This window comes from Rhinoderma darwinii (assembly GCF_050947455.1).
Source record: "Rhinoderma darwinii isolate aRhiDar2 chromosome 5 unlocalized genomic scaffold, aRhiDar2.hap1 SUPER_5_unloc_24, whole genome shotgun sequence".
In the NCBI taxonomy this organism is placed as follows: Eukaryota; Metazoa; Chordata; class Amphibia; order Anura; family Rhinodermatidae; genus Rhinoderma; species Rhinoderma darwinii.
The window spans coordinates 417021-442758 of NW_027461781.1; the positions used below are offsets into that span (position 1 = coordinate 417021).

Genomic DNA, 25738 nt, shown 5'->3' on the forward strand with positions numbered 1-25738 from the left:
GAAAGAGGAGGAATCTACATAAAAACGCCTTCCTGGCAACGCCCAAATGCCCTGCTGCCATGCAGATAAACACTGGCAGCGGCAGCAAGTGCATGCCCACAGCCACCCCTTGTTCCTTCACACCTTGTATCAGCTGTAATCCAGTCCAGTCCAGTGCTGCCTGCTGAGCAGCACTGACCAACACTGCCTGGGCCCAGGCTTTTATCTCCGAGGCCCCATTATGATGTCAGAAAGCTGGCTCTGGAATCCTGAGGGCTCCACTATGACACGTGCAAAGTTCCGTCTGAACTTTATATAAGACGGTGAGGCTCAGTCAGTCACTCAGTGTTGCCTGAGAGGGCAACACTGCAACAGCCGGCCGCCAGGCTGTCTTTTTTTTGCACAGCTAGTTGCCTCCAGGAGGCCACAAGAGGGAGACAAGGGACTGCAAAATGGAAAATAGGCATCCACCAACTTTACAGACAACTTCTCCTTGCTCCTACAACCTCCATCCTTGCACAGTTTGTTATTCTTCTAGGTAACATAGTAACAAATCCAAATTGCTGCTCTCTTTGTAGGCAAGCAAGGCTTTGTTGCAACTGCAATTCTTACTTCTTCTTGAAATGTAGGGACGACAGTACATTCCATCACATCCATCTAGTGTACACAGGTAGGTCCATTGTGGCGGGCAGGCGAGCGGGCGGGCTGCTTTATTGGCTGTTTGCTGTTCCCCTACTCCACTCCACTATTTGACTGTTGTGCTGCATCAATCAATCAATCAATCAATCAATCAATCAATCAATCAGTGGCTGGCTCAGGTGCAGCTCTTTAACTTACCTAAAAGGGAGGGCGGAGAGAAGACAAGGAAGGTGAATGAGGTGTTCCAATGTGAAATGCCGGAAACACAGAAACACAGACGACACACAACAAGAGGTGGCAATCTATTCATTAATTGCATTTAATCAATGAGCTCATTATCACTCATGCATTGTCCAACAGGTGTTGAAATAATGGGATTAAAAGGGGAGATCCCTTCAGAAAGACAGAAACAATAGCAAAGACAAAAAACACTTTTGGAATCTGCTTTTAGTCAACACATAAGGAAAGGGTGCACCGGTCCTGGAAATACTGCAATACCAGGTCAATGCGTGGAGTGGACAGAGCAAGCTCTATTTCCATCTCCCTGTTCTAAAAATCCATTTAATATATGGTCCCCAGATAGGGGACGTATCAGATATTAAACTGATAAGAACAGATACTACACTTGATCTTAGCCAAAAGGCCGAGAAGCGATAACCCGAACGGGCCGCGCGTTGCCCGAGCCTGCCCGATACTGCTGTTCAGCCCTTGCAGCGATTCAGCCTACTTCTAGGCAATTCCATGGGGCCCTGCAGGCTCACACACTCACAGCTACACGGGAGGTGAATAAAGGCCGGAGAGGAAGCCAGACAGGATTTGCTTCTTTTGCTTGCACCACAATGCAGTGCTGAAAGAGGAGGAATCTACATAAAAACGCCTTCCTGGCAACGCCCAAATGCCCTGCTGCCATGCAGATAAACACTGGCAGCGGCAGCAAGTGCATGCCCACAGCCACCCCTTGTTCCTTCACACCTTGTATCAGCTGTAATCCAGTCCAGTCCAGTGCTGCCTGCTGAGCAGCACTGACCAACACTGCCTGGGCCCAGGCTTTTATCTCTGAGGCCCCATTATGATGTCAGAAAGCTGGCTCTGGAATCCTGAGGGCTCCACTATGACACGTGCAAAGTTCCGTCTGAACTTTATATAAGACGGTGAGGCTCAGTCAGTCACTCAGTGTTGCCTGAGAGGGCAACACTGCAACAGCCGGCCGCCAGGCTGTCTTTTTTTTGCACAGCTAGTTGCCTCCAGGAGGCCACAAGAGGGAGACAAGGGACTGCAAAATGGAAAATAGGCATCCACCAACTTTACAGACAACTTCTCCTTGCTCCTACAACCTCCATCCTTGCACAGTTTGTTATTCTTCTAGGTAACATAGTAACAAATCCAAATTGCTGCTCTCTTTGTAGGCAAGCAAGGCTTTGTTGCAACTGCAATTCTTACTTCTTCTTGAAATGTAGGGACGACAGTACATTCCATCACATCCATCTAGTGTACACAGGTAGGTCCATTGTGGCGGGCAGGCGAGCGGGCGGGCTGCTTTATTGGCTGTTTGCTGTTCCCCTACTCCACTCCACTATTTGACTGTTGTGCTGCATCAATCAATCAATCAATCAATCAATCAATCAATCAATCAATCAATCAATCAATCAGTGGCTGGCTCAGGTGCAGCTCTTTAACTTACCTAAAAGGGAGGGCGGAGAGAAGACAAGGAAGGTGAATGAGGTGTTCCAATGTGAAATGCCGGAAACACAGAAACACAGACGACACACAACAAGAGGTGGCAATCTATTCATTAATTGCATTTAATCAATGAGCTCATTATCACTCATGCATTGTCCAACAGGTGTTGAAATAATGGGATTAAAAGGGGAGATCCCTTCAGAAAGACAGAAACAATAGCAAAGACAAAAAACACTTTTGGAATCTGCTTTTAGTCAACACATAAGGAAAGGGTGCACCGGTCCTGGAAATACTGCAATACCAGGTCAATGCGTGGAGTGGACAGAGCAAGCTCTATTTCCATCTCCCTGTTCTAAAAATCCATTTAATATATGGTCCCCAGATAGGGGACGTATCAGATATTAAACTGATAAGAACAGATACTACACTTGATCTTAGCCAAAAGGCCGAGAAGCGATAACCCGAACGGGCCGCGCGTTGCCCGAGCCTGCCCGATACTGCTGTTCAGCCCTTGCAGCGATTCAGCCTACTTCTAGGCAATTCCATGGGGCCCTGCAGGCTCACACACTCACAGCTACACGGGAGGTGAATAAAGGCCGGAGAGGAAGCCAGACAGGATTTGCTTCTTTTGCTTGCACCACAATGCAGTGCTGAAAGAGGAGGAATCTACATAAAAACGCCTTCCTGGCAACGCCCAAATGCCCTGCTGCCATGCAGATAAACACTGGCAGCGGCAGCAAGTGCATGCCCACAGCCACCCCTTGTTCCTTCACACCTTGTATCAGCTGTAATCCAGTCCAGTCCAGTGCTGCCTGCTGAGCAGCACTGACCAACACTGCCTGGGCCCAGGCTTTTATCTCTGAGGCCCCATTATGATGTCAGAAAGCTGGCTCTGGAATCCTGAGGGCTCCACTATGACACGTGCAAAGTTCCGTCTGAACTTTATATAAGACGGTGAGGCTCAGTCAGTCACTCAGTGTTGCCTGAGAGGGCAACACTGCAACAGCCGGCCGCCAGGCTGTCTTTTTTTTGCACAGCTAGTTGCCTCCAGGAGGCCACAAGAGGGAGACAAGGGACTGCAAAATGGAAAATAGGCATCCACCAACTTTACAGACAACTTCTCCTTGCTCCTACAACCTCCATCCTTGCACAGTTTGTTATTCTTCTAGGTAACATAGTAACAAATCCAAATTGCTGCTCTCTTTGTAGGCAAGCAAGGCTTTGTTGCAACTGCAATTCTTACTTCTTCTTGAAATGTAGGGACGACAGTACATTCCATCACATCCATCTAGTGTACACAGGTAGGTCCATTGTGGCGGGCAGGCGAGCGGGCGGGCTGCTTTATTGGCTGTTTGCTGTTCCCCTACTCCACTCCACTATTTGACTGTTGTGCTGCATCAATCAATCAATCAATCAATCAATCAATCAATCAATCAATCAATCAATCAATCAATCAGTGGCTGGCTCAGGTGCAGCTCTTTAACTTACCTAAAAGGGAGGGCGGAGAGAAGACAAGGAAGGTGAATGAGGTGTTCCAATGTGAAATGCCGGAAACACAGAAACACAGACGACACACAACAAGAGGTGGCAATCTATTCATTAATTGCATTTAATCAATGAGCTCATTATCACTCATGCATTGTCCAACAGGTGTTGAAATAATGGGATTAAAAGGGGAGATCCCTTCAGAAAGACAGAAACAATAGCAAAGACAAAAAACACTTTTGGAATCTGCTTTTAGTCAACACATAAGGAAAGGGTGCACCGGTCCTGGAAATACTGCAATACCAGGTCAATGCGTGGAGTGGACAGAGCAAGCTCTATTTCCATCTCCCTGTTCTAAAAATCCATTTAATATATGGTCCCCAGATAGGGGACGTATCAGATATTAAACTGATAAGAACAGATACTACACTTGATCTTAGCCAAAAGGCCGAGAAGCGATAACCCGAACGGGCCGCGCGTTGCCCGAGCCTGCCCGATACTGCTGTTCAGCCCTTGCAGCGATTCAGCCTACTTCTAGGCAATTCCATGGGGCCCTGCAGGCTCACACACTCACAGCTACACGGGAGGTGAATAAAGGCCGGAGAGGAAGCCAGACAGGATTTGCTTCTTTTGCTTGCACCACAATGCAGTGCTGAAAGAGGAGGAATCTACATAAAAACGCCTTCCTGGCAACGCCCAAATGCCCTGCTGCCATGCAGATAAACACTGGCAGCGGCAGCAAGTGCATGCCCACAGCCACCCCTTGTTCCTTCACACCTTGTATCAGCTGTAATCCAGTCCAGTCCAGTGCTGCCTGCTGAGCAGCACTGACCAACACTGCCTGGGCCCAGGCTTTTATCTCTGAGGCCCCATTATGATGTCAGAAAGCTGGCTCTGGAATCCTGAGGGCTCCACTATGACACGTGCAAAGTTCCATCTGAACTTTATATAAGACGGTGAGGCTCAGTCAGTCACTCAGTGTTGCCTGAGAGGGCAACACTGCAACAGCCGGCCGCCAGGCTGTCTTTTTTTTGCACAGCTAGTTGCCTCCAGGAGGCCACAAGAGGGAGACAAGGGACTGCAAAATGGAAAATAGGCATCCACCAACTTTACAGACAACTTCTCCTTGCTCCTACAACCTCCATCCTTGCACAGTTTGTTATTCTTCTAGGTAACATAGTAACAAATCCGAATTGCTGCTCTCTTTGTAGGCAAGCAAGGCTTTGTTGCAACTGCAATTCTTACTTCTTCTTGAAATGTAGGGACGACAGTACATTCCATCACATCCATCTAGTGTACACAGGTAGGTCCATTGTGGCGGGCAGGCGAGCGGGCGGGCTGCTTTATTGGCTGTTTGCTGTTCCCCTACTCCACTCCACTATTTGACTGTTGTGCTGCATCAATCAATCAATCAATCAATCAATCAATCAATCAATCAATCAATCAATCAATCAATCAATCAATCAGTGGCTGGCTCAGGTGCAGCTCTTTAACTTACCTAAAAGGGAGGGCGGAGAGAAGACAAGGAAGGTGAATGAGGTGTTCCAATGTGAAATGCCGGAAACACAGAAACACAGACGACACACAACAAGAGGTGGCAATCTATTCATTAATTGCATTTAATCAATGAGCTCATTATCACTCATGCATTGTCCAACAGGTGTTGAAATAATGGGATTAAAAGGGGAGATCCCTTCAGAAAGACAGAAACAATAGCAAAGACAAAAAACACTTTTGGAATCTGCTTTTAGTCAACACATAAGGAAAGGGTGCACCGGTCCTGGAAATACTGCAATACCAGGTCAATGCGTGGAGTGGACAGAGCAAGCTCTATTTCCATCTCCCTGTTCTAAAAATCCATTTAATATATGGTCCCCAGATAGGGGACGTATCAGATATTAAACTGATAAGAACAGATACTACACTTGATCTTAGCCAAAAGGCCGAGAAGCGATAACCCGAACGGGCCGCGCGTTGCCCGAGCCTGCCCGATACTGCTGTTCAGCCCTTGCAGCGATTCAGCCTACTTCTAGGCAATTCCATGGGGCCCTGCAGGCTCACACACTCACAGCTACACGGGAGGTGAATAAAGGCCGGAGAGGAAGCCAGACAGGATTTGCTTCTTTTGCTTGCACCACAATGCAGTGCTGAAAGAGGAGGAATCTACATAAAAACGCCTTCCTGGCAACGCCCAAATGCCCTGCTGCCATGCAGATAAACACTGGCAGCGGCAGCAAGTGCATGCCCACAGCCACCCCTTGTTCCTTCACACCTTGTATCAGCTGTAATCCAGTCCAGTCCAGTGCTGCCTGCTGAGCAGCACTGACCAACACTGCCTGGGCCCAGGCTTTTATCTCTGAGGCCCCATTATGATGTCAGAAAGCTGGCTCTGGAATCCTGAGGGCTCCACTATGACACGTGCAAAGTTCCGTCTGAACTTTATATAAGACGGTGAGGCTCAGTCAGTCACTCAGTGTTGCCTGAGAGGGCAACACTGCAACAGCCGGCCGCCAGGCTGTCTTTTTTTTGCACAGCTAGTTGCCTCCAGGAGGCCACAAGAGGGAGACAAGGGACTGCAAAATGGAAAATAGGCATCCACCAACTTTACAGACAACTTCTCCTTGCTCCTACAACCTCCATCCTTGCACAGTTTGTTATTCTTCTAGGTAACATAGTAACAAATCCAAATTGCTGCTCTCTTTGTAGGCAAGCAAGGCTTTGTTGCAACTGCAATTCTTACTTCTTCTTGAAATGTAGGGACGACAGTACATTCCATCACATCCATCTAGTGTACACAGGTAGGTCCATTGTGGCGGGCAGGCGAGCGGGCGGGCTGCTTTATTGGCTGTTTGCTGTTCCCCTACTCCACTCCACTATTTGACTGTTGTGCTGCATCAATCAATCAATCAATCAATCAATCAATCAATCAATCAATCAATCAATCAATCAATCAATCAATCAGTGGCTGGCTCAGGTGCAGCTCTTTAACTTACCTAAAAGGGAGGGCGGAGAGAAGACAAGGAAGGTGAATGAGGTGTTCCAATGTGAAATGCCGGAAACACAGAAACACAGACGACACACAACAAGAGGTGGCAATCTATTCATTAATTGCATTTAATCAATGAGCTCATTATCACTCATGCATTGTCCAACAGGTGTTGAAATAATGGGATTAAAAGGGGAGATCCCTTCAGAAAGACAGAAACAATAGCAAAGACAAAAAACACTTTTGGAATCTGCTTTTAGTCAACACATAAGGAAAGGGTGCACCGGTCCTGGAAATACTGCAATACCAGGTCAATGCGTGGAGTGGACAGAGCAAGCTCTATTTCCATCTCCCTGTTCTAAAAATCCATTTAATATATGGTCCCCAGATAGGGGACGTATCAGATATTAAACTGATAAGAACAGATACTACACTTGATCTTAGCCAAAAGGCCGAGAAGCGATAACCCGAACGGGCCGCGCGTTGCCCGAGCCTGCCCGATACTGCTGTTCAGCCCTTGCAGCGATTCAGCCTACTTCTAGGCAATTCCATGGGGCCCTGCAGGCTCACACACTCACAGCTACACGGGAGGTGAATAAAGGCCGGAGAGGAAGCCAGACAGGATTTGCTTCTTTTGCTTGCACCACAATGCAGTGCTGAAAGAGGAGGAATCTACATAAAAACGCCTTCCTGGCAACGCCCAAATGCCCTGCTGCCATGCAGATAAACACTGGCAGCGGCAGCAAGTGCATGCCCACAGCCACCCCTTGTTCCTTCACACCTTGTATCAGCTGTAATCCAGTCCAGTCCAGTGCTGCCTGCTGAGCAGCACTGACCAACACTGCCTGGGCCCAGGCTTTTATCTCTGAGGCCCCATTATGATGTCAGAAAGCTGGCTCTGGAATCCTGAGGGCTCCACTATGACACGTGCAAAGTTCCGTCTGAACTTTATATAAGACGGTGAGGCTCAGTCAGTCACTCAGTGTTGCCTGAGAGGGCAACACTGCAACAGCCGGCCGCCAGGCTGTCTTTTTTTTGCACAGCTAGTTGCCTCCAGGAGGCCACAAGAGGGAGACAAGGGACTGCAAAATGGAAAATAGGCATCCACCAACTTTACAGACAACTTCTCCTTGCTCCTACAACCTCCATCCTTGCACAGTTTGTTATTCTTCTAGGTAACATAGTAACAAATCCAAATTGCTGCTCTCTTTGTAGGCAAGCAAGGCTTTGTTGCAACTGCAATTCTTACTTCTTCTTGAAATGTAGGGACGACAGTACATTCCATCACATCCATCTAGTGTACACAGGTAGGTCCATTGTGGCGGGCAGGCGAGCGGGCGGGCTGCTTTATTGGCTGTTTGCTGTTCCCCTACTCCACTCCACTATTTGACTGTTGTGCTGCATCAATCAATCAATCAATCAATCAATCAATCAATCAATCAATCAATCAATCAGTGGCTGGCTCAGGTGCAGCTCTTTAACTTACCTAAAAGGGAGGGCGGAGAGAAGACAAGGAAGGTGAATGAGGTGTTCCAATGTGAAATGCCGGAAACACAGAAACACAGACGACACACAACAAGAGGTGGCAATCTATTCATTAATTGCATTTAATCAATGAGCTCATTATCACTCATGCATTGTCCAACAGGTGTTGAAATAATGGGATTAAAAGGGGAGATCCCTTCAGAAAGACAGAAACAATAGCAAAGACAAAAAACACTTTTGGAATCTGCTTTTAGTCAACACATAAGGAAAGGGTGCACCGGTCCTGGAAATACTGCAATACCAGGTCAATGCGTGGAGTGGACAGAGCAAGCTCTATTTCCATCTCCCTGTTCTAAAAATCCATTTAATATATGGTCCCCAGATAGGGGACGTATCAGATATTAAACTGATAAGAACAGATACTACACTTGATCTTAGCCAAAAGGCCGAGAAGCGATAACCCGAACGGGCCGCGCGTTGCCCGAGCCTGCCCGATACTGCTGTTCAGCCCTTGCAGCGATTCAGCCTACTTCTAGGCAATTCCATGGGGCCCTGCAGGCTCACACACTCACAGCTACACGGGAGGTGAATAAAGGCCGGAGAGGAAGCCAGACAGGATTTGCTTCTTTTGCTTGCACCACAATGCAGTGCTGAAAGAGGAGGAATCTACATAAAAACGCCTTCCTGGCAACGCCCAAATGCCCTGCTGCCATGCAGATAAACACTGGCAGCGGCAGCAAGTGCATGCCCACAGCCACCCCTTGTTCCTTCACACCTTGTATCAGCTGTAATCCAGTCCAGTCCAGTGCTGCCTGCTGAGCAGCACTGACCAACACTGCCTGGGCCCAGGCTTTTATCTCTGAGGCCCCATTATGATGTCAGAAAGCTGGCTCTGGAATCCTGAGGGCTCCACTATGACACGTGCAAAGTTCCGTCTGAACTTTATATAAGACGGTGAGGCTCAGTCAGTCACTCAGTGTTGCCTGAGAGGGCAACACTGCAACAGCCGGCCGCCAGGCTGTCTTTTTTTTGCACAGCTAGTTGCCTCCAGGAGGCCACAAGAGGGAGACAAGGGACTGCAAAATGGAAAATAGGCATCCACCAACTTTACAGACAACTTCTCCTTGCTCCTACAACCTCCATCCTTGCACAGTTTGTTATTCTTCTAGGTAACATAGTAACAAATCCAAATTGCTGCTCTCTTTGTAGGCAAGCAAGGCTTTGTTGCAACTGCAATTCTTACTTCTTCTTGAAATGTAGGGACGACAGTACATTCCATCACATCCATCTAGTGTACACAGGTAGGTCCATTGTGGCGGGCAGGCGAGCGGGCGGGCTGCTTTATTGGCTGTTTGCTGTTCCCCTACTCCACTCCACTATTTGACTGTTGTGCTGCATCAATCAATCAATCAATCAATCAATCAATCAATCAATCAATCAATCAATCAGTGGCTGGCTCAGGTGCAGCTCTTTAACTTACCTAAAAGGGAGGGCGGAGAGAAGACAAGGAAGGTGAATGAGGTGTTCCAATGTGAAATGCCGGAAACACAGAAACACAGACGACACACAACAAGAGGTGGCAATCTATTCATTAATTGCATTTAATCAATGAGCTCATTATCACTCATGCATTGTCCAACAGGTGTTGAAATAATGGGATTAAAAGGGGAGATCCCTTCAGAAAGACAGAAACAATAGCAAAGACAAAAAACACTTTTGGAATCTGCTTTTAGTCAACACATAAGGAAAGGGTGCACCGGTCCTGGAAATACTGCAATACCAGGTCAATGCGTGGAGTGGACAGAGCAAGCTCTATTTCCATCTCCCTGTTCTAAAAATCCATTTAATATATGGTCCCCAGATAGGGGACGTATCAGATATTAAACTGATAAGAACAGATACTACACTTGATCTTAGCCAAAAGGCCGAGAAGCGATAACCCGAACGGGCCGCGCGTTGCCCGAGCCTGCCCGATACTGCTGTTCAGCCCTTGCAGCGATTCAGCCTACTTCTAGGCAATTCCATGGGGCCCTGCAGGCTCACACACTCACAGCTACACGGGAGGTGAATAAAGGCCGGAGAGGAAGCCAGACAGGATTTGCTTCTTTTGCTTGCACCACAATGCAGTGCTGAAAGAGGAGGAATCTACATAAAAACGCCTTCCTGGCAACGCCCAAATGCCCTGCTGCCATGCAGATAAACACTGGCAGCGGCAGCAAGTGCATGCCCACAGCCACCCCTTGTTCCTTCACACCTTGTATCAGCTGTAATCCAGTCCAGTCCAGTGCTGCCTGCTGAGCAGCACTGACCAACACTGCCTGGGCCCAGGCTTTTATCTCTGAGGCCCCATTATGATGTCAGAAAGCTGGCTCTGGAATCCTGAGGGCTCCACTATGACACGTGCAAAGTTCCGTCTGAACTTTATATAAGACGGTGAGGCTCAGTCAGTCACTCAGTGTTGCCTGAGAGGGCAACACTGCAACAGCCGGCCGCCAGGCTGTCTTTTTTTTGCACAGCTAGTTGCCTCCAGGAGGCCACAAGAGGGAGACAAGGGACTGCAAAATGGAAAATAGGCATCCACCAACTTTACAGACAACTTCTCCTTGCTCCTACAACCTCCATCCTTGCACAGTTTGTTATTCTTCTAGGTAACATAGTAACAAATCCAAATTGCTGCTCTCTTTGTAGGCAAGCAAGGCTTTGTTGCAACTGCAATTCTTACTTCTTCTTGAAATGTAGGGACGACAGTACATTCCATCACATCCATCTAGTGTACACAGGTAGGTCCATTGTGGCGGGCAGGCGAGCGGGCGGGCTGCTTTATTGGCTGTTTGCTGTTCCCCTACTCCACTCCACTATTTGACTGTTGTGCTGCATCAATCAATCAATCAATCAATCAATCAATCAATCAATCAATCAATCAATCAATCAGTGGCTGGCTCAGGTGCAGCTCTTTAACTTACCTAAAAGGGAGGGCGGAGAGAAGACAAGGAAGGTGAATGAGGTGTTCCAATGTGAAATGCCGGAAACACAGAAACACAGACGACACACAACAAGAGGTGGCAATCTATTCATTAATTGCATTTAATCAATGAGCTCATTATCACTCATGCATTGTCCAACAGGTGTTGAAATAATGGGATTAAAAGGGGAGATCCCTTCAGAAAGACAGAAACAATAGCAAAGACAAAAAACACTTTTGGAATCTGCTTTTAGTCAACACATAAGGAAAGGGTGCACCGGTCCTGGAAATACTGCAATACCAGGTCAATGCGTGGAGTGGACAGAGCAAGCTCTATTTCCATCTCCCTGTTCTAAAAATCCATTTAATATATGGTCCCCAGATAGGGGACGTATCAGATATTAAACTGATAAGAACAGATACTACACTTGATCTTAGCCAAAAGGCCGAGAAGCGATAACCCGAACGGGCCGCGCGTTGCCCGAGCCTGCCCGATACTGCTGTTCAGCCCTTGCAGCGATTCAGCCTACTTCTAGGCAATTCCATGGGGCCCTGCAGGCTCACACACTCACAGCTACACGGGAGGTGAATAAAGGCCGGAGAGGAAGCCAGACAGGATTTGCTTCTTTTGCTTGCACCACAATGCAGTGCTGAAAGAGGAGGAATCTACATAAAAACGCCTTCCTGGCAACGCCCAAATGCCCTGCTGCCATGCAGATAAACACTGGCAGCGGCAGCAAGTGCATGCCCACAGCCACCCCTTGTTCCTTCACACCTTGTATCAGCTGTAATCCAGTCCAGTCCAGTGCTGCCTGCTGAGCAGCACTGACCAACACTGCCTGGGCCCAGGCTTTTATCTCTGAGGCCCCATTATGATGTCAGAAAGCTGGCTCTGGAATCCTGAGGGCTCCACTATGACACGTGCAAAGTTCCGTCTGAACTTTATATAAGACGGTGAGGCTCAGTCAGTCACTCAGTGTTGCCTGAGAGGGCAACACTGCAACAGCCGGCCGCCAGGCTGTCTTTTTTTTGCACAGCTAGTTGCCTCCAGGAGGCCACAAGAGGGAGACAAGGGACTGCAAAATGGAAAATAGGCATCCACCAACTTTACAGACAACTTCTCCTTGCTCCTACAACCTCCATCCTTGCACAGTTTGTTATTCTTCTAGGTAACATAGTAACAAATCCAAATTGCTGCTCTCTTTGTAGGCAAGCAAGGCTTTGTTGCAACTGCAATTCTTACTTCTTCTTGAAATGTAGGGACGACAGTACATTCCATCACATCCATCTAGTGTACACAGGTAGGTCCATTGTGGCGGGCAGGCGAGCGGGCGGGCTGCTTTATTGGCTGTTTGCTGTTCCCCTACTCCACTCCACTATTTGACTGTTGTGCTGCATCAATCAATCAATCAATCAATCAATCAATCAATCAATCAATCAATCAATCAATCAATCAATCAATCAGTGGCTGGCTCAGGTGCAGCTCTTTAACTTACCTAAAAGGGAGGGCGGAGAGAAGACAAGGAAGGTGAATGAGGTGTTCCAATGTGAAATGCCGGAAACACAGAAACACAGACGACACACAACAAGAGGTGGCAATCTATTCATTAATTGCATTTAATCAATGAGCTCATTATCACTCATGCATTGTCCAACAGGTGTTGAAATAATGGGATTAAAAGGGGAGATCCCTTCAGAAAGACAGAAACAATAGCAAAGACAAAAAACACTTTTGGAATCTGCTTTTAGTCAACACATAAGGAAAGGGTGCACCGGTCCTGGAAATACTGCAATACCAGGTCAATGCGTGGAGTGGACAGAGCAAGCTCTATTTCCATCTCCCTGTTCTAAAAATCCATTTAATATATGGTCCCCAGATAGGGGACGTATCAGATATTAAACTGATAAGAACAGATACTACACTTGATCTTAGCCAAAAGGCCGAGAAGCGATAACCCGAACGGGCCGCGCGTTGCCCGAGCCTGCCCGATACTGCTGTTCAGCCCTTGCAGCGATTCAGCCTACTTCTAGGCAATTCCATGGGGCCCTGCAGGCTCACACACTCACAGCTACACGGGAGGTGAATAAAGGCCGGAGAGGAAGCCAGACAGGATTTGCTTCTTTTGCTTGCACCACAATGCAGTGCTGAAAGAGGAGGAATCTACATAAAAACGCCTTCCTGGCAACGCCCAAATGCCCTGCTGCCATGCAGATAAACACTGGCAGCGGCAGCAAGTGCATGCCCACAGCCACCCCTTGTTCCTTCACACCTTGTATCAGCTGTAATCCAGTCCAGTCCAGTGCTGCCTGCTGAGCAGCACTGACCAACACTGCCTGGGCCCAGGCTTTTATCTCTGAGGCCCCATTATGATGTCAGAAAGCTGGCTCTGGAATCCTGAGGGCTCCACTATGACACGTGCAAAGTTCCGTCTGAACTTTATATAAGACGGTGAGGCTCAGTCAGTCACTCAGTGTTGCCTGAGAGGGCAACACTGCAACAGCCGGCCGCCAGGCTGTCTTTTTTTTGCACAGCTAGTTGCCTCCAGGAGGCCACAAGAGGGAGACAAGGGACTGCAAAATGGAAAATAGGCATCCACCAACTTTACAGACAACTTCTCCTTGCTCCTACAACCTCCATCCTTGCACAGTTTGTTATTCTTCTAGGTAACATAGTAACAAATCCAAATTGCTGCTCTCTTTGTAGGCAAGCAAGGCTTTGTTGCAACTGCAATTCTTACTTCTTCTTGAAATGTAGGGACGACAGTACATTCCATCACATCCATCTAGTGTACACAGGTAGGTCCATTGTGGCGGGCAGGCGAGCGGGCGGGCTGCTTTATTGGCTGTTTGCTGTTCCCCTACTCCACTCCACTATTTGACTGTTGTGCTGCATCAATCAATCAATCAATCAATCAATCAATCAATCAATCAATCAATCAATCAGTGGCTGGCTCAGGTGCAGCTCTTTAACTTACCTAAAAGGGAGGGCGGAGAGAAGACAAGGAAGGTGAATGAGGTGTTCCAATGTGAAATGCCGGAAACACAGAAACACAGACGACACACAACAAGAGGTGGCAATCTATTCATTAATTGCATTTAATCAATGAGCTCATTATCACTCATGCATTGTCCAACAGGTGTTGAAATAATGGGATTAAAAGGGGAGATCCCTTCAGAAAGACAGAAACAATAGCAAAGACAAAAAACACTTTTGGAATCTGCTTTTAGTCAACACATAAGGAAAGGGTGCACCGGTCCTGGAAATACTGCAATACCAGGTCAATGCGTGGAGTGGACAGAGCAAGCTCTATTTCCATCTCCCTGTTCTAAAAATCCATTTAATATATGGTCCCCAGATAGGGGACGTATCAGATATTAAACTGATAAGAACAGATACTACACTTGATCTTAGCCAAAAGGCCGAGAAGCGATAACCCGAACGGGCCGCGCGTTGCCCGAGCCTGCCCGATACTGCTGTTCAGCCCTTGCAGCGATTCAGCCTACTTCTAGGCAATTCCATGGGGCCCTGCAGGCTCACACACTCACAGCTACACGGGAGGTGAATAAAGGCCGGAGAGGAAGCCAGACAGGATTTGCTTCTTTTGCTTGCACCACAATGCAGTGCTGAAAGAGGAGGAATCTACATAAAAACGCCTTCCTGGCAACGCCCAAATGCCCTGCTGCCATGCAGATAAACACTGGCAGCGGCAGCAAGTGCATGCCCACAGCCACCCCTTGTTCCTTCACACCTTGTATCAGCTGTAATCCAGTCCAGTCCAGTGCTGCCTGCTGAGCAGCACTGACCAACACTGCCTGGGCCCAGGCTTTTATCTCTGAGGCCCCATTATGATGTCAGAAAGCTGGCTCTGGAATCCTGAGGGCTCCACTATGACACGTGCAAAGTTCCGTCTGAACTTTATATAAGACGGTGAGGCTCAGTCAGTCACTCAGTGTTGCCTGAGAGGGCAACACTGCAACAGCCGGCCGCCAGGCTGTCTTTTTTTTGCACAGCTAGTTGCCTCCAGGAGGCCACAAGAGGGAGACAAGGGACTGCAAAATGGAAAATAGGCATCCACCAACTTTACAGACAACTTCTCCTTGCTCCTACAACCTCCATCCTTGCACAGTTTGTTATTCTTCTAGGTAACATAGTAACAAATCCAAATTGCTGCTCTCTTTGTAGGCAAGCAAGGCTTTGTTGCAACTGCAATTCTTACTTCTTCTTGAAATGTAGGGACGACAGTACATTCCATCACATCCATCTAGTGTACACAGGTAGGTCCATTGTGGCGGGCAGGCGAGCGGGCGGGCTGCTTTATTGGCTGTTTGCTGTTCCCCTACTCCACTCCACTATTTGACTGTTGTGCTGCATCAATCAATCAATCAATCAATCAATCAATCAATCAATCAATCAATCAATCAATCAATCAGTGGCTGGCTCAGGTGCAGCTCTTTAACTTACCTAAAAGGGAGGGCGGAGAGAAGACAAGGAAGGTGAATGAGGTGTTCCAATGTGAAATGCCGGAAACACAGAAACACAGACGACACACAACAAGAGGTGGCAATCTATTCATTAATTGCATTTAATCAATGAGCTCATTATCACTCATGCATTGTCCAACAGGTGTTGAAATAATGGGATTAAAAGGGGAGATCCCTTCAGAAAGACAGAAACAATAGCAAAGACAAAAAACACTTTTGGAATCTGCTTTTAGTCAACACATAAGGAAAGGGTGCACCGGTCCTGGAAATACTGCAATACCAGGTCAATGCGTGGAGTGGACAGAGCAAGCTCTATTTCCATCTCCCTGTTCTAAAAATCCATTTAATATATGGTCCCCAGATAGGGGACGTATCAGATATTAAACTGATAAGAACAGATACTACACTTGATCTTAGCCAAAAGGCCGAGAAGCGATAACCCGAACGGGCCGCGCGTTGCCCGAGCCTGCCCGATACTGCTGTTCAGCCCTTGCAGCGATTCAGCCTACTTCTAGGCAATTCCATGGGGCCCTGCAGGCTCACACACTCACAGCTACACGGGAGGTGAATAAAGGCCGGAGAGGAAGCCAGACAGGATTTGCTTCTTTTGCTTGCACCACAATGCAGTGCTGAAAGAGGAGGAATCTACATAAAAACGCCTTCCTGGCAACGCCCAAATGCCCTGCTGCCATGCAGATAAACACTGGCAGCGGCAGCAAGTGCATGCCCACAGCCACCCCTTGTTCCTTCACACCTTGTATCAGCTGTAATCCAGTCCAGTCCAGTGCTGCCTGCTGAGCAGCACTGACCAACACTGCCTGGGCCCAGGCTTTTATCTCTGAGGCCCCATTATGATGTCAGAAAGCTGGCTCTGGAATCCTGAGGGCTCCACTATGACACGTGCAAAGTTCCGTCTGAACTTTATATAAGACGGTGAGGCTCAGTCAGTCACTCAGTGTTGCCTGAGAGGGCAACACTGCAACAGCCGGCCGCCAGGCTGTCTTTTTTTTGCACAGCTAGTTGCCTCCAGGAGGCCACAAGAGGGAGACAAGGGACTGCAAAATGGAAAATAGGCATCCACCAACTTTACAGACAACTTCTCCTTGCTCCTACAACCTCCATCCTTGCACAGTTTGTTATTCTTCTAGGTAACATAGTAACAAATCCAAATTGCTGCTCTCTTTGTAGGCAAGCAAGGCTTTGTTGCAACTGCAATTCTTACTTCTTCTTGAAATGTAGGGACGACAGTACATTCCATCACATCCATCTAGTGTACACAGGTAGGTCCATTGTGGCGGGCAGGCGAGCGGGCGGGCTGCTTTATTGGCTGTTTGCTGTTCCCCTACTCCACTCCACTATTTGACTGTTGTGCTGCATCAATCAATCAATCAATCAATCAATCAATCAATCAATCAATCAATCAATCAATCAATCAGTGGCTGGCTCAGGTGCAGCTCTTTAACTTACCTAAAAGGGAGGGCGGAGAGAAGACAAGGAAGGTGAATGAGGTGTTCCAATGTGAAATGCCGGAAACACAGAAACACAGACGACACACAACAAGAGGTGGCAATCTATTCATTAATTGCATTTAATCAATGAGCTCATTATCACTCATGCATTGTCCAACAGGTGTTGAAATAATGGGATTAAAAGGGGAGATCCCTTCAGAAAGACAGAAACAATAGCAAAGACAAAAAACACTTTTGGAATCTGCTTTTAGTCAACACATAAGGAAAGGGTGCACCGGTCCTGGAAATACTGCAATACCAGGTCAATGCGTGGAGTGGACAGAGCAAGCTCTATTTCCATCTCCCTGTTCTAAAAATCCATTTAATATATGGTCCCCAGATAGGGGACGTATCAGATATTAAACTGATAAGAACAGATACTACACTTGATCTTAGCCAAAAGGCCGAGAAGCGATAACCCGAACGGGCCGCGCGTTGCCCGAGCCTGCCCGATACTGCTGTTCAGCCCTTGCAGCGATTCAGCCTATTTCTAGGCAATTCCATGGGGCCCTGCAGGCTCACACACTCACAGCTACACGGGAGGTGAATAAAGGCCGGAGAGGAAGCCAGACAGGATTTGCTTCTTTTGCTTGCACCACAATGCAGTGCTGAAAGAGGAGGAATCTACATAAAAACGCCTTCCTGGCAACGCCCAAATGCCCTGCTGCCATGCAGATAAACACTGGCAGCGGCAGCAAGTGCATGCCCACAGCCACCCCTTGTTCCTTCACACCTTGTATCAGCTGTAATCCAGTCCAGTCCAGTGCTGCCTGCTGAGCAGCACTGACCAACACTGCCTGGGCCCAGGCTTTTATCTCTGAGGCCCCATTATGATGTCAGAAAGCTGGCTCTGGAATCCTGAGGGCTCCACTATGACACGTGCAAAGTTCCGTCTGAACTTTATATAAGACGGTGAGGCTCAGTCAGTCACTCAGTGTTGCCTGAGAGGGCAACACTGCAACAGCCGGCCGCCAGGCTGTCTTTTTTTTGCACAGCTAGTTGCCTCCAGGAGGCCACAAGAGGGAGACAAGGGACTGCAAAATGGAAAATAGGCATCCACCAACTTTACAGACAACTTCTCCTTGCTCCTACAACCTCCATCCTTGCACAGTTTGTTATTCTTCTAGGTAACATAGTAACAAATCCAAATTGCTGCTCTCTTTGTAGGCAAGCAAGGCTTTGTTGCAACTGCAATTCTTACTTCTTCTTGAAATGTAGGGACGACAGTACATTCCATCACATCCATCTAGTGTACACAGGTAGGTCCATTGTGGCGGGCAGGCGAGGCTGTTTGCTGTTCCCCTACTCCACTCCACTATTTGACTGTTGTGCTGCATCAATCAATCAATCAATCAATCAATCAATCAATCAATCAATCAATCAATCAGTGGCTGGCTCAGGTGCAGCTCTTTAACTTACCTAAAAGGGAGGGCGGAGAGAAGACAAGGAAGGTGAATGAGGTGTTCCAATGTGAAATGCCGGAAACACAGAAACACAGACGACACACAACAAGAGGTGGCAATCTATTCATTAATTGCATTTAATCAATGAGCTCATTATCACTCATGCATTGTCCAACAGGTGTTGAAATAATGGGATTAAAAGGGGAGATCCCTTCAGAAAGACAGAAACAATAGCAAAGACAAAAAACACTTTTGGAATCTGCTTTTAGTCAACACATAAGGAAAGGGTGCACCGGTCCTGGAAATACTGCAATACCAGGTCAATGCGTGGAGTGGACAGAGCAAGCTCTATTTCCATCTCCCTGTTCTAAAAATCCATTTAATATATGGTCCCCAGATAGGGGACGTATCAGATATTAAACTGATAAGAACAGATACTACACTTGATCTTAGCCAAAAGGCCGAGAAGCGATAACCCGAACGGGCCGCGCGTTGCCCGAGCCTGCCCGATACTGCTGTTCAGCCCTTGCAGCGATTCAGCCTACTTCTAGGCAATTCCATGGGGCCCTGCAGGCTCACACACTCACAGCTACACGGGAGGTGAATAAAGGCCGGAGAGGAAGCCAGACAGGATTTGCTTCTTTTGCTTGCACCACAATGCAGTGCTGAAAGAGGAGGAATCTACATAAAAACGCCTTCCTGGCAACGCCCAAATGCCCTGCTGCCATGCAGATAAACACTGGCAGCGGCAGCAAGTGCATGCCCACAGCCACCCCTTGTTCCTTCACACCTTGTATCAGCTGTAATCCAGTCCAGTCCAGTGCTGCCTGCTGAGCAGCACTGACCAACACTGCCTGGGCCCAGGCTTTTATCTCTGAGGCCCCATTATGATGTCAGAAAGCTGGCTCTGGAATCCTGAGGGCTCCACTATGACACGTGCAAAGTTCCGTCTGAACTTTATATAAGACGGTGAGGCTCAGTCAGTCACTCAGTGTTGCCTGAGAGGGCAACACTGCAACAGCCGGCCGCCAGGCTGTCTTTTTTTTGCACAGCTAGTTGCCTCCAGGAGGCCACAAGAGGGAGACAAGGGACTGCAAAATGGAAAATAGGCATCCACCAACTTTACAGACAACTTCTCCTTGCTCCTACAACCTCCATCCTTGCACAGTTTGTTATTCTTCTAGGTAACATAGTAACAAATCCAAATTGCTGCTCTCTTTGTAGGCAAGCAAGGCTTTGTTGCAACTGCAATTCTTACTTCTTCTTGAAATGTAGGGACGACAGTACATTCCATCACATCCATCTAGTGTACACAGGTAGGTCCATTGTGGCGGGCAGGCGAGCGGGCGGGCTGCTTTATTGGCTGTTTGCTGTTCCCCTACTCCACTCCACTATTTGACTGTTGTGCTGCATCAATCAATCAATCAATCAATCAATCAATCAATCAATCAATCAATCAATCAATCAGTGGCTGGCTCAGGTGCAGCTCTTTAACTTACCTAAAAGGGAGGGCGGAGAGAAGACAAGGAAGGTGAATGAGGTGTTCCAATGTGAAATGCCGGAAACACAGAAACACAGACGACACACAACAAGAGGTGGCAATCTATTCATTAATTGCATTTAATCAATGAGCTCATTATCACTCATGCATTGTCCAACAGGTGTTGAAATAATGGGATTAAAAGGGGAGATCCCTTCAGAAAGACAGAAACAATAGCAAAGACAAAAAACACTTTTGGAATCTGCTTTTAGTCAACACATAAGGAAAGGGTGCACCGGTCCTGGAAATACTGCAATACCAGGTCAATGCGTGGAGTGGACAGAGCAAGCTCTATTTCCATCTCCCTGTTCTAAAAATCCATTTAATATATGGTCCCCAGATAGGGGACGTATCAGATATTAAACTGATAAGAACAGATACTACACTTGATCTTAGCCAAAAGGCCGAGAAGCGATAACCCGAACGGGCCGCGCGTTGCCCGAGCCTGCCCGATACTGCTGTTCAGCCCTTGCAGCGATTCAGCCTACTTCTAGGCAATTCCATGGGGCCCTGCAGGCTCACACACTCACAGCTACACGGGAGGTGAATAAAGGCCGGAGAGGAAGCCAGACAGGATTTGCTTCTTTTGCTTGCACCACAATGCAGTGCTGAAAGAGGAGGAATCTACATAAAAACGCCTTCCTGGCAACGCCCAAATGCCCTGCTGCCATGCAGATAAACACTGGCAGCGGCAGCAAGTGCATGCCCACAGCCACCCCTTGTTCCTTCACACCTTGTATCAGCTGTAATCCAGTCCAGTCCAGTGCTGCCTGCTGAGCAGCACTGACCAACACTGCCTGGGCCCAGGCTTTTATCTCTGAGGCCCCATTATGATGTCAGAAAGCTGGCTCTGGAATCCTGAGGGCTCCACTATGACACGTGCAAAGTTCCGTCTGAACTTTATATAAGACGGTGAGGCTCAGTCAGTCACTCAGTGTTGCCTGAGAGGGCAACACTGCAACAGCCGGCCGCCAGGCTGTCTTTTTTTTGCACAGCTAGTTGCCTCCAGGAGGCCACAAGAGGGAGACAAGGGACTGCAAAATGGAAAATAGGCATCCACCAACTTTACAGACAACTTCTCCTTGCTCCTACAACCTCCACCTTGCACAGTTTGTTATTCTTCTAGGTAACATAGTAACAAATCCAAATTGCTGCTCTCTTTGTAGGCAAGCAAGGCTTTGTTGCAACTGCAATTCTTACTTCTTCTTGAAATGTAGGGACGACAGTACATTCCATCACATCCATCTAGTGTACACAGGTAGGTCCATTGTGGCGGGCAGGCGAGCGGGCGGGCTGCTTTATTGGCTGTTTGCTGTTCCCCTACTCCACTCCACTATTTGACTGTTGTGCTGCATCAATCAATCAATCAATCAATCAATCAATCAATCAATCAATCAATCAATCAATCAATCAATCAGTGGCTGGCTCAGGTGCAGCTCTTTAACTTACCTAAAAGGGAGGGCGGAGAGAAGACAAGGAAGGTGAATGAGGTGTTCCAATGTGAAATGCCGGAAACACAGAAACACAGACGACACACAACAAGAGGTGGCAATCTATTCATTAATTGCATTTAATCAATGAGCTCATTATCACTCATGCATTGTCCAACAGGTGTTGAAATAATGGGATTAAAAGGGGAGATCCCTTCAGAAAGACAGAAACAATAGCAAAGACAAAAAACACTTTTGGAATCTGCTTTTAGTCAACACATAAGGAAAGGGTGCACCGGTCCTGGAAATACTGCAATACCAGGTCAATGCGTGGAGTGGACAGAGCAAGCTCTATTTCCATCTCCCTGTTCTAAAAATCCATTTAATATATGGTCCCCAGATAGGGGACGTATCAGATATTAAACTGATAAGAACAGATACTACACTTGATCTTAGCCAAAAGGCCGAGAAGCGATAACCCGAACGGGCCGCGCGTTGCCCGAGCCTGCCCGATACTGCTGTTCAGCCCTTGCAGCGATTCAGCCTACTTCTAGGCAATTCCATGGGGCCCTGCAGGCTCACACACTCACAGCTACACGGGAGGTGAATAAAGGCCGGAGAGGAAGCCAGACAGGATTTGCTTCTTTTGCTTGCACCACAATGCAGTGCTGAAAGAGGAGGAATCTACATAAAAACGCCTTCCTGGCAACGCCCAAATGCCCTGCTGCCATGCAGATAAACACTGGCAGCGGCAGCAAGTGCATGCCCACAGCCACCCCTTGTTCCTTCACACCTTGTATCAGCTGTAATCCAGTCCAGTCCAGTGCTGCCTGCTGAGCAGCACTGACCAACACTGCCTGGGCCCAGGCTTTTATCTCTGAGGCCCCATTATGATGTCAGAAAGCTGGCTCTGGAATCCTGAGGGCTCCACTATGACACGTGCAAAGTTCCGTCTGAACTTTATATAAGACGGTGAGGCTCAGTCAGTCACTCAGTGTTGCCTGAGAGGGCAACACTGCAACAGCCGGCCGCCAGGCTGTCTTTTTTTTGCACAGCTAGTTGCCTCCAGGAGGCCACAAGAGGGAGACAAGGGACTGCAAAATGGAAAATAGGCATCCACCAACTTTACAGACAACTTCTCCTTGCTCCTACAACCTCCATCCTTGCACAGTTTGTTATTCTTCTAGGTAACATAGTAACAAATCCAAATTGCTGCTCTCTTTGTAGGCAAGCAAGGCTTTGTTGCAACTGCAATTCTTACTTCTTCTTGAAATGTAGGGACGACAGTACATTCCATCACATCCATCTAGTGTACACAGGTAGGTCCATTGTGGCGGGCAGGCGAGCGGGCGGGCTGCTTTATTGGCTGTTTGCTGTTCCCCTACTCCACTCCACTATTTGACTGTTGTGCTGCATCAATCAATCAATCAATCAATCAATCAATCAATCAATCAATCAATCAATCAATCAATCAGTGGCTGGCTCAGGTGCAGCTCTTTAACTTACCTAAAAGGGAGGGCGGAGAGAAGACAAGGAAGGTGAATGAGGTGTTCCAATGTGAAATGCCGGAAACACAGAAACACAGACGACACACAACAAGAGGTGGCAATCTATTCATTAATTGCATTTAATCAATGAGCTCATTATCACTCATGCATTGTCCAACAGGTGTTGAAATAATGGGATTAAAAGGGGAGATCCCTTCAGAAAGACAGAAACAATAGCAAAGACAAAAAACACTTTTGGAATCTGCTTTTAGTCAACACATAAGGAAAGGGTGCACCGGTCCTGGAAATACTGCAATACCAGGTCAATGCGTGGAGTGGACAGAGCAAGCTCTATTTCCATCTCCCTGTTCTAAAAATCCATTTAATATATGGTCCCCAGATAGGGGACGTATCAGATATTAAACTGATAAGAACAGATACTACACTTGATCTTAGCCAAAAGGCCGAGAAGCGATAACCCGAACGGGCCGCGCGTTGCCCGAGCCTGCCCGATACTGCTGTTCAGCCCTTGCAGCGATTCAGCCTACTTCTAGGCAATTCCATGGGGCCCTGCAGGCTCACACACTCACAGCTACACGGGAGGTGAATAAAGGCCGGAGAGGAAGCCAGACAGGATTTGCTTCTTTTGCTTGCACCACAATGCAGTGCTGAAAGAGGAGGAATCTACATAAAAACGCCTTCCTGGCAACGCCCAAATGCCCTGCTGCCATGCAGATAAACACTGGCAGCGGCAGCAAGTGCATGCCCACAGCCACCCCTTGTTCCTTCACACCTTGTATCAGCTGTAATCCAGTCCAGTCCAGTGCTGCCTGCTGAGCAGCACTGACCAACACTGCCTGGGCCCAGGCTTTTATCTCTGAGGCCCCATTATGATGTCAGAAAGCTGGCTCTGGAATCCTGAGGGCTCCACTATGACACGTGCAAAGTTCCGTCTGAACTTTATATAAGACGGTGAGGCTCAGTCAGTCACTCAGTGTTGCCTGAGAGGGCAACACTGCAACAGCCGGCCGCCAGGCTGTCTTTTTTTTGCACAGCTAGTTGCCTCCAGGAGGCCACAAGAGGGAGACAAGGGACTGCAAAATGGAAAATAGGCATCCACCAACTTTACAGACAACTTCTCCTTGCTCCTACAACCTCCATCCTTGCACAGTTTGTTATTCTTCTAGGTAACATAGTAACAAATCCAAATTGCTGCTCTCTTTGTAGGCAAGCAAGGCTTTGTTGCAACTGCAATTCTTACTTCTTCTTGAAATGTAGGGACGACAGTACATTCCATCACATCCATCTAGTGTACACAGGTAGGTCCATTGTGGCGGGCAGGCGAGCGGGCGGGCTGCTTTATTGGCTGTTTGCTGTTCCCCTACTCCACTCCACTATTTGACTGTTGTGCTGCAATCAATCAATCAATCAATCAATCAATCAATCAATCAATCAATCAATCAATCAATCAATCAGTGGCTGGCTCAGGTGCAGCTCTTTAACTTACCTAAAAGGGAGGGCGGAGAGAAGACAAGGAAGGTGAATGAGGTGTTCCAATGTGAAATGCCGGAAACACAGAAACACAGACGACACACAACAAGAGGTGGCAATCTATTCATTAATTGCATTTAATCAATGAGCTCATTATCACTCATGCATTGTCCAACAGGTGTTGAAATAATGGGATTAAAAGGGGAGATCCCTTCAGAAAGACAGAAACAATAGCAAAGACAAAAAACACTTTTGGAATCTGCTTTTAGTCAACACATAAGGAAAGGGTGCACCGGTCCTAGAAATACTGCAATACCAGGTCAATGCGTGGAGTGGACAGAGCAAGCTCTATTTCCATCTCCCTGTTCTAAAAATCCATTTAATATATGGTCCCCAGATAGGGGACGTATCAGATATTAAACTGATAAGAACAGATACTACACTTGATCTTAGCCAAAAGGCCGAGAAGCGATAACCCGAACGGGCCGCGCGTTGCCCGAGCCTGCCCGATACTGCTGTTCAGCCCTTGCAGCGATTCAGCCTACTTCTAGGCAATTCCATGGGGCCCTGCAGGCTCACACACTCACAGCTACACGGGAGGTGAATAAAGGCCGGAGAGGAAGCCAGACAGGATTTGCTTCTTTTGCTTGCACCACAATGCAGTGCTGAAAGAGGAGGAATCTACATAAAAACGCCTTCCTGGCAACGCCCAAATGCCCTGCTGCCATGCAGATAAACACTGGCAGCGGCAGCAAGTGCATGCCCACAGCCACCCCTTGTTCCTTCACACCTTGTATCAGCTGTAATCCAGTCCAGTCCAGTGCTGCCTGCTGAGCAGCACTGACCAACACTGCCTGGGCCCAGGCTTTTATCTCTGAGGCCCCATTATGATGTCAGAAAGCTGGCTCTGGAATCCTGAGGGCTCCACTATGACACGTGCAAAGTTCCGTCTGAACTTTATATAAGACGGTGAGGCTCAGTCAGTCACTCAGTGTTGCCTGAGAGGGCAACACTGCAACAGCCGGCCGCCAGGCTGTCTTTTTTTTGCACAGCTAGTTGCCTCCAGGAGGCCACAAGAGGGAGACAAGGGACTGCAAAATGGAAAATAGGCATCCACCAACTTTACAGACAACTTCTCCTTGCTCCTACAACCTCCATCCTTGCACAGTTTGTTATTCTTC

At 47.8% G+C, this 25738-nt stretch overlaps 17 non-coding genes across 17 annotated transcripts; all 17 read right to left on the reverse strand.

The window, feature by feature from the left end:
• Positions 1 to 1082: 1082 nt before the first annotated feature.
• On the reverse strand, positions 1083 to 1273 carry LOC142687805 (U2 spliceosomal RNA). The gene has a single exon (XR_012856996.1). It is a non-coding gene; the product is annotated as a U2 spliceosomal RNA (small nuclear RNA).
• A 1292-nt stretch (positions 1274 to 2565) lies between these two features.
• On the reverse strand, positions 2566 to 2756 carry LOC142687807 (U2 spliceosomal RNA). Its single transcript, XR_012856998.1, has one exon. It is a non-coding gene; the product is annotated as a U2 spliceosomal RNA (small nuclear RNA).
• A 1296-nt stretch (positions 2757 to 4052) lies between these two features.
• LOC142687808 (U2 spliceosomal RNA) lies at positions 4053 to 4243 on the reverse strand. Its single transcript, XR_012856999.1, has one exon. It is a non-coding gene; the product is annotated as a U2 spliceosomal RNA (small nuclear RNA).
• Positions 4244 to 5547: 1304 nt separating this feature from the next.
• Positions 5548 to 5738, reverse strand: LOC142687810 (U2 spliceosomal RNA). Its single transcript, XR_012857000.1, has one exon. It is a non-coding gene; the product is annotated as a U2 spliceosomal RNA (small nuclear RNA).
• Positions 5739 to 7042: 1304 nt separating this feature from the next.
• LOC142687811 (U2 spliceosomal RNA) lies at positions 7043 to 7233 on the reverse strand. The gene has a single exon (XR_012857001.1). It is a non-coding gene; the product is annotated as a U2 spliceosomal RNA (small nuclear RNA).
• Positions 7234 to 8521: 1288 nt separating this feature from the next.
• Positions 8522 to 8712, reverse strand: LOC142687812 (U2 spliceosomal RNA). Its single transcript, XR_012857002.1, has one exon. It is a non-coding gene; the product is annotated as a U2 spliceosomal RNA (small nuclear RNA).
• A 1288-nt stretch (positions 8713 to 10000) lies between these two features.
• LOC142687813 (U2 spliceosomal RNA) lies at positions 10001 to 10191 on the reverse strand. The gene has a single exon (XR_012857003.1). It is a non-coding gene; the product is annotated as a U2 spliceosomal RNA (small nuclear RNA).
• A 1292-nt stretch (positions 10192 to 11483) lies between these two features.
• Positions 11484 to 11674, reverse strand: LOC142687814 (U2 spliceosomal RNA). The gene has a single exon (XR_012857004.1). It is a non-coding gene; the product is annotated as a U2 spliceosomal RNA (small nuclear RNA).
• Positions 11675 to 12978: 1304 nt separating this feature from the next.
• On the reverse strand, positions 12979 to 13169 carry LOC142687815 (U2 spliceosomal RNA). Its single transcript, XR_012857005.1, has one exon. It is a non-coding gene; the product is annotated as a U2 spliceosomal RNA (small nuclear RNA).
• Positions 13170 to 14457: 1288 nt separating this feature from the next.
• LOC142687816 (U2 spliceosomal RNA) lies at positions 14458 to 14648 on the reverse strand. Its single transcript, XR_012857006.1, has one exon. It is a non-coding gene; the product is annotated as a U2 spliceosomal RNA (small nuclear RNA).
• Positions 14649 to 15944: 1296 nt separating this feature from the next.
• LOC142687817 (U2 spliceosomal RNA) lies at positions 15945 to 16135 on the reverse strand. The gene has a single exon (XR_012857007.1). It is a non-coding gene; the product is annotated as a U2 spliceosomal RNA (small nuclear RNA).
• A 1296-nt stretch (positions 16136 to 17431) lies between these two features.
• LOC142687819 (U2 spliceosomal RNA) lies at positions 17432 to 17622 on the reverse strand. The gene has a single exon (XR_012857009.1). It is a non-coding gene; the product is annotated as a U2 spliceosomal RNA (small nuclear RNA).
• Positions 17623 to 18891: 1269 nt separating this feature from the next.
• Positions 18892 to 19082, reverse strand: LOC142687821 (U2 spliceosomal RNA). The gene has a single exon (XR_012857010.1). It is a non-coding gene; the product is annotated as a U2 spliceosomal RNA (small nuclear RNA).
• Positions 19083 to 20374: 1292 nt separating this feature from the next.
• LOC142687822 (U2 spliceosomal RNA) lies at positions 20375 to 20565 on the reverse strand. The gene has a single exon (XR_012857011.1). It is a non-coding gene; the product is annotated as a U2 spliceosomal RNA (small nuclear RNA).
• Positions 20566 to 21864: 1299 nt separating this feature from the next.
• On the reverse strand, positions 21865 to 22055 carry LOC142687823 (U2 spliceosomal RNA). Its single transcript, XR_012857012.1, has one exon. It is a non-coding gene; the product is annotated as a U2 spliceosomal RNA (small nuclear RNA).
• Positions 22056 to 23351: 1296 nt separating this feature from the next.
• LOC142687824 (U2 spliceosomal RNA) lies at positions 23352 to 23542 on the reverse strand. The gene has a single exon (XR_012857013.1). It is a non-coding gene; the product is annotated as a U2 spliceosomal RNA (small nuclear RNA).
• A 1297-nt stretch (positions 23543 to 24839) lies between these two features.
• LOC142688017 (U2 spliceosomal RNA) lies at positions 24840 to 25030 on the reverse strand. The gene has a single exon (XR_012857188.1). It is a non-coding gene; the product is annotated as a U2 spliceosomal RNA (small nuclear RNA).
• Between the last annotated feature and the right edge of the window lie 708 nt (positions 25031 to 25738).